Here is an 18082-nt window from a genome sequence, read left to right as displayed (position 1 = left end):
TCTCATTGCCTTAATCACGGTGGTTGTGCTTCTGCAAACCACCTTCCTACCAATGTCACCACTGGGAGTAAAATGCAGAATCTCAGGGATAATGATCATTTTGCATTTATATTATTATTACTTTGCATTTATATAGGCTTCCTCTGTACCTGATGCTTTATTCACAATAAGTCTTTTCTGGTGATGTTTGCCAAGTATATTAAGGAGATGCAAGAAGAAATTTCATGGATCATTTCACTTCATTTCTTTATTTTCAGATGTGGAAACTGAGTCCAGGAAAGGTTGACTGAATTGCCCAAAGGCGTTTGTCTGTAGCAGAGTCAAAATTAAAGAATAATTTTTTGACTTTGTCACAACAAATTAATTTTTAAAATAAAGCAAAATATAAATGCATTAATAAATCAATTAATAAACTAATAAGTTATGACATAATCTAGAGTAAAAGCTATGCAATGTAGATACTGCTTACTCAGTAAAACCTTTTAAAATGATGTTCCCTAAGGACAGCTGTGACATGAATTTGTTCACTTAGCACTTTGGGTTTGAGAGGCTTAACAGCTGAGGCCTCCCAGAGAGAAAGAGAGAGAAATGTATCTACAACACATCTCAGGATAGGGGCAGCATGGGGTGTCTTTAAACTGAAGGATGGCCAGACCAAGTTCCTTCTGTTGGCCCACAGCACTGTGCCCTACACTCATCTCTTCAGGATTGTCTTCCTACTGTAGAGCTCTTAACTGATACTCAGTTAGTCAAGATTTGTGCCAGTTTTTAAACTTTAGATATTAAAGGACTTTTTTTGATGTCATTAGGTTATTTGGAAATGCTTGTAATCTGCTTTGCTTGATAACTTTTATAAGCTATTTTTTGTAGCTAACAAAAGTTATCAAGCTATTTTGTAAGCTATTTTCTTTCTTTCTCTGTGTAATTTTCTGCCACTTTTCTTAATGGGCAGACTCTTATTTAAAGTAAAAGTTATTGATAGAGCAAATTTTTCATTGACGCTCAAGTTGCAAACAATGTCTCATTGGGCAGAGGTATGATGGCATTGTCTTTTTATTATAAAACTTTTAAACTCTTACTTAGTTGCAACAGCTAAAGGAGAATGTCTGGTTAATTATTTCATTTCTTTGTGTAACAAGCATAAGAAGAATATTGTAAATGTTGCTTTTAAAATTTAGAAATGAAAAAATACACTTGATCTACTTAAGAGTAAAGTAATAAAAGTTAGTCAGTTGCATTATTTTGGGAAACAAATACCTGATTTGTCTGATGTACTATATGGGGCTACTGCAAGCTAAAATGTTATTAAGTAAGCATTTATACTTGGTCTTTATTAGATGTCTGATAATTAACTCCTCAATAAGCTCTGTGGATCTGCAAAAGATATATAGGATATAATTTATGACCTATAGGTATTCAGAATCTAACTGGGGGAACAAAACTAACACACCTGAAACAATTAAAGATGAACTAAGCAGTACAAGGATAAATTCAACCAAACTACATGCACTGGAATAGTCCAAAATGGGAGAGGTCTTTGGATAGGTGAGATTTGAATTATATTCCTGACTGTGAATATATTTAGATATTTACATAGGATGAAGTAAGTAAACATGCCAGATAAGGAAGATTCTACAGGGGGAAAAAATCACAGAAAGGGGAAACAACCAAGTCATATGTTAGAAATAGTGAGATTCCCCAACTGATTGAAGCTGCATTCCATAGAATAGTGGGAAATCACTAATGCCCTTGAAAGTGTGCTGATGACTTAGATAATTCCAGGCACTTTTGTATCCTTTGCACCTACCTGCTCAACAAATATTCATTGAGTGAAAGTGATGTAAGAGATCAGAGAGTCCAGGATGTTTGAACCAGATCTCACTCGTAGCAAATTTCACATGTTCACCACTGCTTCTCAACTCCAGTGCCATTTCCAGAAGAGAAATTTCCAGATGGTGGAAATCATTTTTTTAAAGTTTATTCACCCCAAATCCAGTAGAAGCTTCTGGAAAGTTTCTGTTGCACAAAATATATAGGCAGGAAAAAAAGTTACATATCTTTAGGAACTTCTGTTTAAAAAGAAGGGAACCTCCTCAAAAGAGATGTGACTGTGACGTAATTTTTCACATAATCTACAGTAGAAAGAAGGTGAGAAGCTTATAGGACTGAGGGATCAAGTTCATTTAGCAACTTTTCTCTGAAGGAAAAGAAGTTAAACACCTTAGCTCAACTAGGGTATGCTAAGTAATGGAATGACAGGGTGAAAGGTGTCCTGGCTAACTGACTACTTTCTGCCCTTAGGACCATATTGTTTATGTCCATCAGAGTTTGGAGGGGAAGCCACTCAATGTAAATCTTTATTTAGATGTAAATCTTTATTTAGATGTTTTCTCAATGTAAATCTTTATTTAGATTCGAGAGTATTGTTGCAAAGTGGAACAGGCCCTTCCCCCATCAGCATATTGCTCCATATCCTTCCACACATCTAGCCTTTTCAAAACATAGCAGAATGTGACAAAAACAGTATTATCTAGATTCTTTGATATTTTCACATTTTTGCTAGGAATGTCAGGCTGATGAACTGAATTTCTCACTTTAGAGCCTTCTTTTTTCATATAATATACAAAACAGCTTTTATAAACAGTATTTGTCTTTCTCAGGGTAAATTTCATGTTGCTCTTTTTTTTTAATTAATAGCTTTTTTAAGTTAAGCTCTCTCTTTGTTGCATTACTATTGTTTGTTTGTGGCTTTCCCTATTTTAGCCTGGCAAGAATTAATAAACTAATGAACTCATACAAAAACTAATGAATGTGTAACACACTGAAACTTGACAATATCCAGATGTCATCTCCTGCTCAAGTGCTTTCTATGTTCAGTTTTGACCCTGCTATTTTGATTTTGTTGTATCTATAGTGTTTAGTATCAGTATTCAAAAAATGTGTTGAATGAATTATTGAAAGCTATTTTCTTACAAGTTCAAGGAGTGCCTGATAGAGAATGGATGCTGTAAATTCAAAGAAAAAAATAACAACAATGAATATTTCATGCAGTTGGTCTTAAGAGAACAGATTTACTGTGTACACTAAACTGTTTCTTATACTTTCCAAGATCCTTATCGTCCAGGGAAAGCATGCATTTCATAGGCCAAAAAAAATCTGGCTGACTTACCTAAGGTCACATATACTATAAAGGAAGTATTCATACTCCTAAGTTCATTGTCCTTCCCACTACTGTATGGTACATTCTGAACTGTTTTGGTCTTCACAGACTGTAATAATTTGTCCAACACTTGAAGATATGTCTTTCATCAGAATTAATCATATGAAAGCTAGTAACTTTTGTATTGTAAGCATTTAACTAGTGATCTACTTCAGGAGAGAGTCATTGGAATTTGAACGCATTTTTTTAAATACAAAGTGCAAACAAAAATTTAACAAAAAATGTCATGAGTAAAAAAATACTGAAATATATCCATAGCTATTACTTTTTACTTATTTCCCCCCACCACCAAGAAATGCCAGTCTTTGTTTAACGATATGTGACATTCCAGTTTGTTGATGCCATTTGTAGTCAGACCACATGATGCAGACATGCAATGTTATATAAAATGTCTGCAGAGCAGACCTGCCTTCCACGATTGATGTTGTTTTTCAGAGATATGACATAGGCAATACACCAGCTGGGGACTCAACTAGCAGTATGAATAAGATACCCATGGAAGGTTTTGAAAACCTTAAAATAATACACCTGTATTTTTATTTTTTAAGCTTATAATCAGGCATCATGTTTATCTTGCTATTACAAAGAAGTATGTCTTCTATCAAAGCCATTTGCATGGAGGCAGATGTTCTGCAGTGAGCAAATACCAAAGAAATAATGAATTGGAAGTGGCAAGTGCCTTCAGCCAAAAGTCCAAAGGGAATCATCTTCTTGAAAACATCCATAGCAGAAGGAGCCAAGGAAATAATGAAATGGCAGAAGTACCAGTGTTAATCCAAAAATTAAGCTCAGAGGCTGTGTTAGGCCAAGCTAATTGAACCACTGATGGGCTTTCTTTCATTTTAAATTAAAGTGAATTCAAAATGAGAGAGCAGGCAGGAGTATCCTTAACTGGATTAGGGGAAACAAGACAGCTGAATCAGCAACAAAATTAAGAAATATTTGTTAGAGTGATGTGATTTTATTGAGCAAGATAAATAGATGTAGCTCCATTCCTTTAAGAGTTTACAAACTAGGACTGACAATACTTATCTGGTAGAAAGAAACCATCAAACACAAAATGTTGATGAGTGATATTAGGCTAGGAGCAATACAAAAAGTTCTGTGTATAAATGTAATTCCTTCATGCCTTTCTGAAACTTAGAATCTGAGAAATATAATAGCAATATTAGGAATAACAATAATTGCTATCATCATTGATACAATTTGTTGAGCTCTTTTGGCTAGTGCTAAATAATATGCCATGTGCTTTATATGCATTGCGTCTTTCAATTCTCACAACAGCTCTAAAAATTTACAGTTGCTCCATTTTGTTATTAAAGAACCTAAGACTTTAGAGATAACTGTGCCAGTCTCATAGCTAGTAAATAGGTGGGTAGATTCAGAAAATTATACTCCAAACCCAGTGGGTGACTTCTCTATGTTACTGCCTCATAAATTACCACACACATGTATACTGGGCTGAAAAAACAATGTTAATAATCTTAACTAGAACTGGATGGTAAAAGCCAAAATAGTGAGTATATCACAAAACACAAAAGAATGATAAGCACATTTATTAACGAAAGACTATTTATGATTATACAAGGAATAGCAAACATATTCATTTAACCCCAATTGTAATTGTTATTATGTAAAAGGATTGAATGTGCCACTTTGTAGCTTCAAGAAATGTAAAATAAAAATTTGACTCTACTTTTTCATAATGCCAGGCATCAATGACTGCAATGAACTAAATAGATCTTAATACAGTCAACCAGTGTTTAATAATTGGAATGTTAAGGTAACCTTAATGAATTTCTTATTAATGACTCTTTATTTATAAAACTCTGTAGTCTTTAGGCAATGATAGAAACACCGAATCTGAATTAAGGTCAGGCATAATTTGTTCAGAATTTCTTTCACAATAATGCATGTGTAGTACACTCTCAATTAAGAAGAATGGCGAACCATTGGAATAAATATAAAGACAGTCAGAATGCCCAAAGACTCACATGTGAAAAAAGGAATAACAGCTCATTAGACAAACCACCTAAATAAACCCCATTTATTAATAGAAAAGTGAGATCCAGATGATTCTTTATTCAGGAGAAAATGAGGTTAGGCAATCACAACACACATATTTATTGTTCAGTACAGGTAACATATATCCATTGTAATTTCTCTGTTAAAACTATTAGAGTAGGAACATTTAGTCCATTTGGGGATGAAGAACATGAGTCTTAGAAAGACTAAGTGATTCTACAAAGATCAGAGAGCCACCAATGGTAGGCATGGAACTTTATTTAGTTCATGTTTCCTTTAGTTAGATCTGTTTGCCTTAAAAGTGAAAGAAAAGGAGAAAGTCAAAGAAAATAGCCATGAGAGCTCTATTTTTAGTTTAACGGGACTGTTCATCAGTTAAAATTCTGAACATCTAAAAGGGGGGTGGGCCAGTTTTACTGAATAACTTCTATTTTGGATCAATTATGTCTAAAGAATCATATAAAAGTACCATTACTTGCCTCCATTGTTGGTGTTAAAATAACATTTTGTACAAAAAGCACTTAGCATTGCCCCAGATTCCTGTGTTTGTCTGATCTCCCAGTGCTGAAGGTTTTCCTAGTACATGGAAAAATTTATTACTATTTTTTCTTGACAGAATTATTGGCCATCAGCCAGAAATCTAAAGAAAATTGTCATGCAGAAATTACAGACAGCAATATGAATAAACAAACATGTTTTATGCAAAAGGGGGGTATAACATGTAGTCATTAAAAATATCCTCATACCCAAAGACCAATATTGTTTTACTCTAATCTATGCCATAATTTAAATGAACAACTATTTTAACTGTGAAGGCTGAGTTCTATTCTCACTTATGCAGAAAAAAACAAGAGAACATCCCTCATGATGTAACAATGAGATTAGGACAAATAAACAAATAACCTACAAAATCATAATTATCAGGAGCACATCAGATAGTCAGAATCTCAAGGCGACCTGGCACACTGAAATCCAAGAGAAAAGAGTTCCCTTGAGGAGAATGGCATGCACACACTGATACACCTTTGGCAGAGCATGGGTGGAAGTGGACACCATAGAAACAGGGAAGAAGAAAACAAAGCTGACATTTTCACAAATATTTAAAGTTTGGATATAGACTATCATGATTCTTTAGGATCCCTAAGATCCCCAAACACAAGCAGAGTCAGTACCCACTGGCTTTTACCTGTCTATAGGCCTCTACTAAGTGTCCATGAGAGCAACTGGGGGCAGGGTAAGGAAGCTGATTACACACATTCCCTCTGTGGACCATTTTTATAGTCTCAGTCTAGGTTTGAGGCAATCTGTAGAATTTACAGAAATCTATCTGTACTCTGGACCCCACTTGAATACAAGATGGTTAACTCTCACTGAGAAAGAAGCAGAAAACATGTCCTCACCCTGTATGTTCCTCTATTGTGAGACAAATTTATTGCCACTGGGGAAGGAACATCACTTTCCCACACCTAAGACTACTGATTTCAGGAAGAGATGGACTCCTACTAGAGGAGGAGCAAGATATCTTCCTTCCCTGTACTCTGTACTGACATAGCCAACTACTGGTACAGGTGGACTGAGAAATGCACCCACTCATTTCTATCATCCTGCACTGATACAAAGAATATTTCTGCTGCCACAGGGGTTTTGGGGTGAGGGAAGGCAGGAGAACAAGAATCCCATCTATCCTATTCCTGCACTGATAAAAAATATAGATTGGTTGCACTGAGGAAGAGCAGGAAATTTCCTCGCTTTCTGGACTCTGGTCTCAGTAGGAGGTAGAGATTACTTGTATTTGAGGAAGGGCAGGAAAGCTGAAAAAGATCTATCTCTGCAGTTTACATGCAGACAGTACACCTAAGACTATGGCAAGAGCAGAATAAACACGAAACACATCTGCTCCAAAACAATAACAACATATCATGGAGTGAGGGACAGGAGCATTGGACAAACATGAAGAATCAGATGAACTCTAAAGGTAGAACAGGAACACTGAGAGACACCCCATAACATCCTAGACCTCACACATAGCACAAGGCAGCAACAGTTCACCACTGGAGATGTTTGAAGCCTGTTATGTGCTTAATGCCACTAAAGCAACAAGAAGATGAATCCAGCTCAAATACAGAAAATATTGAGTCAATCCTTTAAAGTAAACATAGAAGCAGAAGAGGCATGTGCATTTCTAGAAAAGATATTACTGACCTCAGTCTTTACTATTTTTACATGGAATGTCCAGAATTAAATAAAAAATTAGAAGACACACAAAACAAACAACCAACAATTTGATACATTATTCAAAGATAAAGTAGTCATCAGAATTAGACCAGAATTTCTGATTCAGACTTTGGACCAAGATGTAGTCAGACAAATTCTTTAAATAACTAATGTTTTTATATTAAAAGATCTATCAGCCCTGGCTGGCATAGCTCAGTAGATAGAGCGCAGGCTGTGAACTAAAGCATCGCAGGTTCGATTCCCAGTCAGGGAACATGCTTGGGTTGCAGGCCATAGGCCCCAGCAACCGCACATTGATGTTTCTCTCTCTCTCTCTCTCTTTCTCCCTTCCTTCCCTCTCAAAAAATAAATAAATAAAATCTTTAAAAGAAGTTAAAATAAAGATCTATCAGAAAAATGTGAACAACATGTATGAGTAGAAAACTTCATAAGAGAGAAGTTCTCATGGAACCAAATGGAAATGCTAGAAACTAAAAACAACATAGTAAATAACAATGTCTATGATGGGATTATCAGTATACTGAGTAAGTCAGAGAAAAAATTTTGAACATCAAAATGGGTCAATAAAAATATTGCAAACTTCACAAAAACAAATATACAAAAAGGAAAAAAGTATAGAGGAGTAGGGATTGAGCAACATTAGTCTAATATATGTGTCCTTTGTGTTCCAACAGAATAAATGACAAGGAATAGGATGAAATAAATATTTGAAGAAATAACATCTAATCTTTTCCTAATTCAATTTGAACCAAAGATCTAAGAAGCTTAGATAAACCCAAATAGGTAAATACAAGAAAAACCTGGGTGCATTATACTTAAATGTTAAAACTAAAATAAAGAGAAACTCCTGAAGACATCTGAGTAAAAAGGAAATATATATGAGGAGCCACTAGTAAGAATTTCAACTGACTTCTTTACAGGGCAAATGAAATGACATCTTTGATGTCTTGAAATTTTAAAAAAGTAGTCAGAATTATACTAGTGAAAATATTTTTGAAAATTCAAAGTGAAATATAAAGATATTCAGAAATATAAATTCAAAATGCATTCAACTCCTACATAGCCACAGAAGAAGAAATATTAAAATAGGTTCTGTAGATTGAAGCAAAATGTTATCAGAAGGAAATCCTTTTATTTCAGCTTGTTTGTATCTTTGACTAAAATGTTGCTGTTATTAAAAATAAACTTATAGTTTCATGATGCCTTTTTAATCCATTCTCACAGTCTGCTTTTGAATTAGAGTGTTGATTTCATTTATATTTCATATGAAATAACAAATTTTCTTCATGCATTTGAAATTAAGCTTTGGCTTTTGATTTACATTATTACATCTTCTCTTCAGTCATCTGTTTCCAATTGCCTACCTTTATATGGGAGAGGTTGCAAAGATATTACAGATGTGTTTTGTGCTCTTTACCAGTTTTCCCCAGTGGTACATCTTATGTTACTGTGGTACATTATCAAAACTCAGAAATTCGCACTGGGGTGATATGTGTGTATATTTTTATGTCATTTATGGTTGTGTAAAAACCACCACAATTGAGATATAAAACTTTTCTATCACCACAAAAATATCCTGTGTAGCTACTGCTTTCAAGTCATATTCATGCCATTTCTCCTACTATTCCTAGTTCCAACAACTAAAAATCTTTTTTTTAATCTACGTTGTTTTTTGAGAAGGTAATACAAATAGTATGTGACCTTGTCCTTGAATTTTTCAGTCAACATAATACTCTTAAAATCCACCCAAGTTGTTAATGTGTATTAATAGTTCATTTTTGGAGTTCCCATCAAATGGAGGCATAGTAGAAAAACTTCACTTCCTCACATAACTGAAATAAGGATAACAACCAATTTAAAAACAAAAAAACAACCAGAATTGCCAGAAAATCAAATTGCATGGAAATGCAACAACCAAGGAGTTAAAGACAAAACATTCATCCAGAGTGGTAGGAGGGGTGGAGACAGGCAGGCAGAAACAGGCAAGCAGGGCAGAGAGGGCACAGTAGACTGGGGTGGGTGAGGCTGTGGCTGGAGGTTGGGATTTCCCATATTCAAGTGTGGATAAGCCTGGTAGAACAACTGGAGACAACAACTAGCTGTCCCCTGGTGGGAACAACTAGACAAACTGCTCAAGGGTTCCAGGAGGGAAGTGATAGAAAGTTGGGAGAGAGCTGAGCAAGGTAGGAGGTGGCATTGTTCCCTCTCTGACCCCTCACCCACATATAGCATCACAACACAGCGAAGGGGGTTGCCCTGCACTAATAAGTTCTTCCCAGACACAGTCAAGTTAGAGCTCACCATCATCAGGCCCTTAATATATGAAATGTTAAAGGAACTTATCTAAGAAAAAGAAGATCAAAAACTATGAACAGCAAAATGACAACAAATTCACAATTATCAACAACTGAACCTAAAAAACAAAAACTAAGCAAACAACTAGAACAGGAGCAGAATCACAGAAATGGAGATCACATGGAGGGTTATTGGTGGGGAGAGGGAGGTGTGAGAATGGAGGTAAAGGTAGAGGGAACAAGAAGCATAATTGGTAGGTACAAAATAGACAGGCGGAGATTAAGAATAGTACAGGAAATGAGGAAGCCAAAAAACTTATATGTACAACCCATGGACATGAACTAAGCAGGGGGGAATGTCAGAGGGAGGGGTGGTACAGGGAGGGCAGTAAAGGGGAGAAAATATTGAGACAACTGTAATAGCATAGTAAATAAAATATAGGGTTTTTTGTTTTTTTTTTTAAAGATTTTATTCACTTTTTTTATGTTTAGAGAGGGAAGGGAGGGAGAGAGAGTGAGAGAGAGAGACATCAATGTGTGGCTGCTGGGGGTTATGGCCTGCAACCCAGGCATGTACCCTGGCTGGGAATCGAACCTGTGACACTTTGGTTTGCAGCCTGCACTCAATCCACTGAGCTACGCCAGCCAGGGCAATAAAATATAGTTTTAAAAAATGTGATCCAGGGGAAAATTACTTAAACCTTTTAGAATTCAGAAAAATTATAATGCTGATGACTACCACAAAGATGTCTTTGAGGATTAAATGTGTAATTCCAAGCATGCTGTAAGTTCCAGTTAAACAATATTTATTGTTGTGATTTTATCTCATTTAACTATAAATAATTTAATAGGCTCTTTTTTTACTTTAATCCTAATCTCTTTGAAGAAAAAAGAAAAGGTAGATTTCCATCTCTGTACCACCAGGTCAGGGACCCAGTATATTGCCACTGTGTGTTTCTGTATATTTCATTTATTCATGTTTCCTCCTTTTATCACTTATAAAATATTTGAGCACCTGTTAAATAGTTAGCAATGTGCTCGTTGCCATCTACTGTACCATGAAACAGACATATTCTTCTCTAGTAGATTGCCTCAACACTAGCAAGATGAAACAAGTTCCCAAAAAGACAAACTTGTTATCCATTTTCCTTATGAAAACATATACTACTATGGACAGAGTTCACCTTAGAGTGAATATAGAATATAATCTATTGAATCTACACACAATCTTAGTATATTTGCTCTAGGAAACAATTATAGTCTCTTACCCCAGAAAAGTCAGAAGCAATTGCTATATGTAAAGGGTTTGGCACACTGTGGTGACAGGTGACAGTACAAATATTACTGACTATGAAAATTTTCAGTAGGTCCCAAGGTAAGCTGAACTATTGTCAGTGCCAAAAAACATAATTAGAGGTTTATTTTATTTGTATTATAATCAGTCAGACAGTTAGAATAATAAACATATCACAAATTAAATATAAAATGCAGATTATAAATGAACATTTAAATAATAGTTATTGCACTCTGTGGTCAATATGCTTAAAACTAACTACTTCTCAGTTAAATTAAAACTTTATTACAATTTTAAAATTAATAATATAAACTCAGGGAATAAAATTAACAAAAGTATGACATAAAATTTCATACTAATTAAAACTAATCCATAAGAGAATTCATAATCAATGCAATTCTCTGTATTTAGCAAATAATAAAAAATATGATTCACCCTCATAAATTTTTTATTTTGCTATTAATATCATTACACAAATATTAGCAAATGTTTTAAAATTCAGCTCCACACTGGAGTCTGTACATGCCATCTATTCATTCTCTACTTGATAGCAAATCATTCAAGTGAAAATACATCACTAAAATTCTGAGCAATTTGAATGCAAATCAAATCAATACAATAACTTAGAAGAATTTGCCTTGGAAAAAGTGCAGTTCAGGTAGCTGCTCTGGATCTTTTGTTTAGTCAGTCTCCAGTAGTATAGCTATACTTAGTTCATCGATTGCAATCTCTATTTTTAAGTGTGAAAAAGCTCAGAGCAAGAAGACTTTAACCAAAACATGAATATACTCACAATACTAAGCTATAAGTATGGATTTCCTTCTAAAGCTAATCAAAATGAAACACCTGTCATATAAAAATCATGAAATGCAGCTTTGGAACTAGATAGGAAATGTGGTTATCTGTGCCAATCACTTGTTCATATAACTAACACTGACTATGATTATAGCTCAAAAAGTATACTGTAGCCATAAGGGTTTTATTCCAGAATATTCTATTGAATAATTTCAACAAATAATTATTCCAGGAGCTTCTTGCAATCTCTAGCTTTTTCTACAATGAAAGTGAATGGCAATAAACAAATAGCACTGCAAAACCAAATTCCAAACATGAAGTAGAAACTAAAATGTTTTCTGAAATCATTTTCAGTGACTTCCACATTTTAATATATGTCATCTCTGAAGAAATAACAATATTACTAAGTAAGTTAAATGTTCACCTTAGAAACTTTGAAAAACATGTTATACAGGTTCAGAACACTGTTAACTCACTCAAATGTGTTGGAGCATTTATTATTCAGCAGGTCATTGGGTAAGAAAGTCTTGAGTGATACAGAGATACAGGACTCACCTCCTAGTGTGGTGCAAGTGTTTACACATATGTAAACAAAGAATAAATATACAGTATGGCTGAAGACACATATAGGCATGGGCAATGAGTCCTGAGAGCAAAGCGAATGAAATCCCTAATTGTGCCTATAAAAGGTCAAAGTTTTTACAAAAGAAGAGATACTTGATATGACGAAGGAAAAAGCAAAGACTCTCTCTTTCTTCAAAATTGTGAAGATTTTGGAGATATTCTAGAGGCTCCCAAAGCTGGGGGATCACCAGTGGTTGAGGAATGCTTTAGGGAGGTCAGAGTTTTTCAGCAAACTAAAAGGGGTAACGGTAGTAGTGACTCCCTTCCGGGAGTTGAGGCAAAGCTGAGAGATTTACTGGTGGGTCTCATGTACCACTTCAAAATATTTGGTGACCCCTGTGGAAATCACCTAAGCCTGTCCAATGTGCACATGTGCTATGGACTAGCATACAGGAGAGATCTGACTATGAAGAGCCAATATGCATTTAGGGGTGAGTCTCCACCTGGTGATAACCAAATTGGCACAGTGTATTCTGGATTCCTATCTTTCTCTCAGCCAATGCTCTTTCTCCATCTACATATCAGTAGTGTTCCTAAGCCATGCATTTTCCATGACTTCTGAGTAAAATCTCTCCATTTCTCCTGGCCTTAGCAACTTTGAAAACTTCAGGAGATACCAGAGAATGAAAGAATCTTTGCTACAGATATTAGACAAAAATGGGCCAAGGCGGGATCCCATGTCAGATGGATTAGAGAAATCAGAGCCAAAGACAAATGTACTTATAGAAAAGAATTTAATCAGAGTATGTAAGATTATGTCTGAAGACTAAATCATGACCTTTTAAAAGCAGTGTGTCTTTCCAACCTCCCTCAACACAGACAGATAAGACATTGAATTTAAGATGTATGGAATCACTTTATTCTCTGCTACCTAATCTGATAAACTGTTGTGTTAATGATGGATATTTGTTCCTAGATATATGTATATGTTCAAACTCTTACTGTCTAAATAATGTTTATTTATTGCAGCAATTTCACAAAAGGCACAAAGGCAAGCAAATGGTAAAGTAATTTTCAGGTTAAATAATACTTCTCCCAGACTTAAAATTCATCTCTATATTATCAGGTCAGAAAGTGCTTATTATCCCAGGGTGTTGAATTCTCCAGTAGTGATTCAATCCATGTAGGTTGGGATGGGAGGAGTATGAGTATAGAATTATATAGTCAACGTTATCCAATGTTGATTTAAAACCACACTAAATAAATTGACTTGCTAAGAGAAGAGCAAGAAGTCTACAGAAACCACAGGATAACTGCTTTCTTTCCTCACTTTATTTTCTTTTTTCACCTAAGCATTGCTTTATTTCCCAAATGACATTCAATTGACAGTGGGCAGCAGGAGAAATTATCCTACTTACATAAATAACAAACTAATTTAGTCCACACTATGCCACCTATATAAATTCCTAGCTCCAGCTATATGAAATATAAATGTGATCTCTTCAATGTTCCATTTGATTTGTATATTCAAAGAAGCTAAGGTGTTCCTCTGTAACAACACATTTCAAGAGTATTGAGGCATAACCTCAAAACTGTATATCTGGTTAAATAAATCATTACAACTATTCACTTTTGTAGACATGTGTTCTTGAGAAATGCATGCATAACCTACACAGCACACAAGATGCCTTTTGTGGTAGCTTCAGAATACTCAACTCTTACTTTTTATTTTTTATTTTATCCTCACTAGAAGACATGCTTATTGATTTTAGAGGATGGGGAAGGAAGGGAGGAGAGAAGGAGAGAAATATTGATGTAAGAGAGAAACATCAATCAGTTGCCTCTCATACACACCACCAAACCCACAACCCAGGCATCTGCCCTGACCAGGAATCAAACTTAAGACCTTTTGGTTTACAGGACAATGCTCCAACCAACTGAACCATACCAGCCAGGGCCAAATGCTCAACTCTTGACATATTTTCTATTTGGGCCTTTATGACTGGCTCATCAAAAGGTGTTTCAGGTTACACAATGGCACACACTCACTAAAGTATTAGTTTGGTTCAGAAAAGGCATACATTTCATGTGCTAAGGGGGGTTGGCCTGCTCTAAATGGGAAGAAAAAGGAAAGCCCTGTACAAGTTCCATTTTACCACTCCCTTCCTATGTTACACCATAACTACAAGCAAAACCATAATATTTTTGCACAGAAAAAGACTTGAAGTGATCATTTTAGATCAGAATACCTGTTGAGTTCATGGAAGATGAAAAACGATCATCATCAAATTTTATCATTTTTTCTTTTTTAAAGGAGATTAAACTTTTAGGCTCAGCAGTTGTCTTCCCAAATCATTGCCTCTCTTCTGGATCCCACAGCAAACAGAAAGCCTTTACATTGCCCTGAACATGGAACCAACTGGACAGACCCTGCTTCTGATCCACCTCCAATAATTTCTAAGGAAAGTAGGCCCTGTTTCCATTCATATTCGATGAAGAATCATTTTATTCACCTAAAACAAATTACTGCTTCTAGTCAAGTTATTGACTTGACCAGGTAATCAGCACAGTGAAGGTTGGTATTAGGTGAGGTATAGACAAGAGAATTTTTAATGAGCATTTAGGGCTGGCTTCTTGGTGGCAGTGATTTAGGAAGTATATCTGAGAAGCTATAATTGCACAACAATGTCCCTGAGTGAAATAGAAGCAGATTTCCTCCTACCATGCCTAGTATAATGGGGAAAATAGACATTCACAGTAAAACATTACAACAGTAGTTTCTATTAATAATTTTTAAAATAAATTATTTTTTTATATTTCAATTACAGTTTACTTTCAATATTGTTTTGTATTGGTTTCAGGTTTTCAGCACTGTGGTTTGACAATCATATAAAAGGAGTTTCATTTATCAACACTCAGGTGAATAATGAGACTAGAATTTCAGCTGAATAAGGTCTCCAATTTCCACGGGATATTTATAAAACTTGTTTGGTGGATGGACATTTTGTGAATGGGCAGGACCTCACCTGAGTAATGTGAGACACACCAAGGCTACTAGCTCAAGGACAAATTTACCAAGGCACAGAAACCATAGGTAAGAAGGGAAGAGTTATTGCTGAAAGCTTCCACTTCCAAAGGTGTTGGAAAACTTACACTTCCAAAACAGGGCTTTTGGATGACACCTGGGTTATATAGGGAGAACATGATTCATGACTAGCAGGAAAACAAAATTAGACTTTGCATTACAGAGTTAGGATTTTACTCCTGGGTACATAGATGTGAAATTGTATCACATATAATCAGTTCATCCAATAATTACTGTTCAGTTTAATGAGACCCAGGATCTCCTGTTAATTCATCTTCCTTTCTCTAACATAATTCTTTACATGTCTAACTTTCTTTTGGATATATCGTGTTATATTATCTCCACTATAATTACCTTGAGAAGAGAGGAAATAAAACCTCTATCAAGAATGTTTAAAATAATAGCTGCATTTTAATATATGTTTAGGGAGCTACCAAACCAGAGTTTAATATCTACCATCACTATTCTGTGGTACAGAAATATATGTTTTGTGGAGCTAAAAACATATTTCATTGAGATAGAGTGCCAAGAAATATAAGCAAAATAAATGAAAATTATGATGTAGAATAAGTGTACATTTATAAAAAAGATAACAGTAAATTACCCATTTTAAAAGTTTACAAATATTCCATCATATAATCCAGGAAATAATTCCATCATATATTCCAGGAAAAAATGTAATATTCTATTAATGAATCCTCTAATACCCTCTACAGTACTCCTTCTCTCTTACAGTTCTCTAACTAAATAGTTCTGATCTTCACTTTATATGATGATGATATCATAATAAAGTTCTTATGGAGGAAAGAAAATGATAATTCAGCTATTCCTCAGTATGGTTATCATTTGTTTTTAGTTATTAATAATTTAGAAAATGAATCTGAAATTAAGGTATACACAAAAGTAATTCTAAAGCACTTTAAATTGCTGCTGTGTTATATTAAACTACATAATATGTAATCAAATTACTCTTGTGCTACAAAGATTGATTTACTGATGAGTATGTATAGAAACTTCTTCACATAATTTAATTCCATTGATGGTGATTTTCATGCTTGTATTTTTTAGAAGTACCAGTCTTCAACAGGAAAAAAAATATGCCAGATACACCAAGATCCAATTTGATATATTGGGATGCACAAAATTAGCAGCTTCACACTTTACACAACTGCTACACTTTGTGCCCTACAAATACAATTATAATTTTTTTGACAACAGTATAGTAATTACCAGAGGGAAAGGGGGATGGGAAGATAAAAGGGAGATGAATCGTGAAACTTGGGCTGGTAAAAACAAGATACAATATACAGACAATGAATGGTAGAATTGTATCCTTGAAACCTGTATACATTTATTAACCAGTGTCACCCCAATAAATTCAATAAAAATAAAAAATATTTTTTCAAAACATGTCTATATAAAAAGTATGTTACTTTTATAATTTTAAAAAATATTATATCAAGTATATCATTAAAAGTAGAAAATTTATTTTGGAGTGGTTGTCAGTAAAAATTGAACACACATTTTACACATATGATTACTGGAATTTCCACAGGCCAGGTTTTTTTTTCTTTTTTTTGTAATGGTAGCAATATGGCTTGTTAAGCTGTGCCTTAGTACCAACACTGACTGGGGCCTGCCTATGTCGCTCTCCATATTCAAAGCCTAAATGTTCTGCCAGTTCTTTTTAAGCAATGACACCAAGAACTTGACAGTTAAGTGGATGTTGTACACCATTTCATCATCTGTCATCTTCACATGGCCAACAGGCACTGCCAGACACAGCACTATCTTCACTTGGAACTTGATCGTGGATTTCACCTTATCAGTATTAGCTATCACGTTCTCATTGTGTGTCAACAAGGGAGGAAACTTGACAGGTTTATGCAGGGCTGAACCCAGGATTCGTGGGATCTGCTTAATCAGAAACTCTGAAGCCAGAAAGGAATCATACTTCTTGGTGAGCCTCTTGACCAGTTTCTTATTCTTGAGTTTATTCAGCACTTGGATATCTATAAAGGGGATGTCCACAGCCTTGGCCTCCTCACAGTGCTGCTGGCTCCCCAGAACACACACACAGACAACTTGGGGCACAGAGTGGACTTGAGTCTGATGGTGCCTGAGAAGTGTTTGTCCTTCCAAAGGCTGTGGTTCTTCATGCAGATCTGCAGATCCACCCTCTCCAATGACCTCTGGTACTTGCACTGGTTCCAGTGGAGGACTTCTGGCACTGCCTTGGGAAAAGGGTCCTGGGAGACTTTACTGCTCATTACTTCTCCCGCCATGGAAATTGAAAAAGGCTAGCTTTTGACATATGCATTTTTTAACTTTGTTTCTCTTTCACTATCAATAACTTCTAGTATTAAGGGCCATGAACATATTTATATCAAAATATAGCATCTGACCCTCTATCTATCTTTTGCCATTAATCTAAATGTGATATCAGAGTGGAACTATTTTCTACAATGGGAAACCAATTATAACTTGCTCACACATTTACCACTTCTAGTGCTCATGATAGCATCTCTCTGATATTTCCTCCTGCTGGAAAGACCTCCCTTAACATTTCT

At 35.1% G+C, this 18082-nt stretch overlaps 1 pseudogene; it reads right to left on the bottom strand.

Annotated features, from left to right (window-relative positions):
* Window positions 1-16997: 16997 nt before the first annotated feature.
* On the bottom strand, window positions 16998-17782 carry LOC123817432 (annotated as a pseudogene).
* Between the last annotated feature and the right edge of the window lie 300 nt (window positions 17783-18082).

This window comes from Phyllostomus hastatus, unplaced genomic scaffold (assembly GCF_019186645.2).
Source record: "Phyllostomus hastatus isolate PE091 unplaced genomic scaffold, TTU_PhHast_1.1 phas_contig_113, whole genome shotgun sequence".
NCBI classification, from domain to species: Eukaryota; Metazoa; Chordata; class Mammalia; order Chiroptera; family Phyllostomidae; genus Phyllostomus; species Phyllostomus hastatus.
The sequence above is the reverse complement of the archived record's forward strand: the minus strand, read 5'-3'. Positions and strand labels throughout refer to the sequence as shown.